General features: G+C 52.5%; 1 protein-coding gene across 1 annotated transcript in view; it reads left to right on the top strand.

Annotated features, from left to right (window-relative positions):
* The first annotated feature begins 1,813 nt into the window (after positions 1-1,813).
* Positions 1,814-3,010, top strand: part of AZIN1 (antizyme inhibitor 1) — a 21,313-nt gene continuing 20,116 nt past the window's right edge. Inside the window, exon 1 of the mRNA XM_031058956.1 lies at positions 1,814-1,835. The gene's annotated coding sequence lies outside the window, so the exon portion shown is untranslated. The remainder of the gene's footprint in view (positions 1,836-3,010) is intronic.

Below are 3,010 nucleotides of genomic sequence, written 5' to 3'. Positions count from 1 at the left end.
CCCCGGGGCCCCCGGGGACAGCCGTGTGTGACAGGCTTCAGCGCTGGCAGCCTGACGGGGGCAGAGGCAGAAGTGCTGGTGGCATGGCCGCGGCGTCTCCTCGCCTGCTTCTCAGGGGCCATGTTGTGCTTCTGTGAGCGTGATTATCCATCCGGGCTCCCGCTGCCGTGCTCCACTTTTCCCCTCACCTGAGCTGCGCCTGCACGAGGCCTCTTCACCTGTCCCCCTCGGCATGGTCAGCAAGGGCCACGCCGAGGAGCAGGGAGGCAGCGCCGGCTGTCAGAGCAACGCACGAGCCGCCAGGGCATTGCACAAGTGACGCTTTCCGGGACTGCCTTCACGCTGAAGGGCCGTGGGATCACCCGGCATGTGGAAAGGGAGCCCTTCCCTTCCCCTCCCGTTAGCAGCCCCCTCCCTTTGCCCGGGGAGTAGTTCTCTGGTCATTTCACGGGTGCACCATTTACCCTTCCCCTTGGTCAGACCCTTAGTGTAGCAGTAGCAGGTTTGGTGCCGCTGGTCCTTTTGGAGGTCTCTTGGTTGAGCTCAACCTTCTTGGCTTGGCTGTCTCTGCCAACGTATTGTGGTCCATTTGGCCACTGGTGTACTAGTGGCTTTTGGAAAGTATGGAGAAGAGATTCTGGTTCCTGCTCAACAGCCAGCTGAATTTGTGTGTGTAAAGTGCGTGCGCCCGAATGTTGGGGTATCCGAAGTGTGCGCATGTTGCCTGCAGTGCCGTTCGCTGTTTGGTAGGAGGTCAGTAGAGTTATAGTGGTGGGAGATCAGTAAAGGTGTCTGTTCTGGTGGTAGGGGAGCTGAAGGCCCAGTGAGCGAGCGGGGTCATGTGTGCATAAGTGGGACGGTGCAAGTGCAGGATTGTGGTGTGGCTGAAGAGGATGCTGGTATGTCTGAGCACTGGGCAGCACTGCAGATCTTTTGCAGTCATCAGTCTGAGCCCATGATGATGCCTGTGTGTGCTGGGGGTTACCTGGTTGTGGTGAAGAGGGAAGAAAGTGAGCTTAAACCTTTTGAGCCTTTCTGAGGTGCATCCCCTGCAGTACTAAATCCTGCATGGCTGCCTTGTGCCTGTAGGCAGGAGAAGCACTGCGTTTCAGACCTCTGCCGCAGGCTCCAGTGACTAACCAGGATACAATGGTGTCGTCCCAGTCGGTTGTAGCCACCCTGAATGAAAACACGATGTGAAGGCCAATAAAACAGCGTAGAAATGCCTACCATCTAGTCAGATGCGTGACTGGGTCTCTTGCGTGTGAGTGGGTTGGGGGGTAGTCCTGCCCTACTTCTTCTGCCCTCCCCTGCTGCCGGATTTTTGTCTCTGAAGACACTGCACTTGCCCATTATTCTTCCTTGGATAAACGTTGGAGGCAGTGGTGCTGGGGGGGAGGTGGGGGTTGTGAATAATGGTGATGGTAGGAGGGGTTTGTTCCAGTCTGGACTGGTCCAGTCTAGTTCTTTCCTTCCTGTCACCGTGTGAACAATGCTGCTGCTGCTGTGGCTGATGCCTGTGACAAGGCAGCCCCTTCCCCGTGTGCCTCTGGCTGTGGCGAGCTCCCTTCTCTGCCTCCTCTAGGCCAAGGCCCCCGGCCTGCTCTACCCCATCCCTCCCGCTGGGCATTGAGCTCCAGGGGAAGGCTGTTTAAACCCCAGAAAAAGGAGGCTCTTTGGGAGGGGGAGGGTGTTGTTTGGTGGTGAGCAGCTGTGGGGACGTTTCTCCTGTGGGCACAGTTTTACTGGAGGCAAGAGGCAGGATCACTGCCTTTCAGCCCTGCAGCCGGCCCTGCAGCTCATGCCTCTCACTGCTCCCTGGAAGGCTGCTGCAGGTGTGTGATGGCAGCAGTGCTGCTGGGAATGATTCCAGCTCTCCAAATTAAGGGGGAGACAGAGTGCTCTGGAAGAGAATTAAGACTGTCCCTTCCTAGAAGCGAGGCTTAATTGTGTAGTGCGCTAATTGAGGTATAATGGTAAGATTTTAGCTCTAGATGCTGTTGATGCAGCACGGGAGCAAGAGTGTGGTTCATGGAGAACTCCTCAGGGACCTGTGCTTCCTTCAGGACCTGTTCCACCCCGGGGATCCCCTTGCCACAGTGTCCTCTCCCTGCTCTGGAAGAGGCTTACTGTAATTCAAAAATACCTAGGTTTTTCTGGGAACCAGAGTAAGTTGGTGCCTTTGAGTCTGTCACTTGGTGTAAATGTGCAAGTTCATTGTAATTCTAGATTTTTAGGGTTTGGTTAATGGATATTTTTGCTCAAGCCACTGAAGGGTCTCTTCTCAGAAACAGATGTAGTGGATTTTTTTTTTTCAAGAAAATGGGTTGGTGCCTGTTTTGTAGGCCTGTTGTTATCACACATGGGGAGGTGAAGTGGAAAAAGCCCAGCCCTGCTGGGCACTTATAGGGCTTGCTGCAGGGGTGCAGGTGTTCTGACAAAACTGTGCTGTGGACAGCTGGGGGGTGATTTGGGTCCTCAGGTGAGTTGTGACTGTTGTTGCTTGAGCTGTAGTCAGACCTCAGGAACCTGCTAGTAGAGTATACCAACAGATGAGAGATAAACACGTGCATATAGGTGTCACTTGAATATTTAAAGGCGGAGCTACCTTGCTAACTATTCCCACAACTCAAAGCTCACTGCTTAGCAAAGAATACTTTTATACCTACTTTAAAACCCTTAAACAAGGAATGCTTCATTGTGGTTGATAACATACGCAATTTTTGTAAAACTGGGTTTGCCCATATGGGTTATGGACATCTAACACACTTGTACTTAAAGTGGTAGCCCAGCTCTGCCACTCAACAGCAAAATCCCTTTCTGCTGGTTAAAATAGACTAAAGTGACTGCAATTGGCAAGGCTCAAATTGTTCCATTTTCCTCTGAATGTTTAGAAGTGGCAAAGCTGCACAGAAAGAGCAGTCAGACTATTTTGTATATGTTTGTGGAGATCCTTTACATCAATATCATTTAAGAGAAGTTCTGAAAGACAAAACTTGGCGCAGCTCAG

Source organism: Geospiza fortis, unplaced genomic scaffold, assembly GCF_000277835.1.
Source record: "Geospiza fortis unplaced genomic scaffold, GeoFor_1.0 scaffold200, whole genome shotgun sequence".
In the NCBI taxonomy this organism is placed as follows: domain Eukaryota; kingdom Metazoa; phylum Chordata; class Aves; order Passeriformes; family Thraupidae; genus Geospiza; species Geospiza fortis.
Note: the sequence above shows the minus strand (reverse complement) of the source record. Positions and strands in the feature narration are given on the sequence as shown.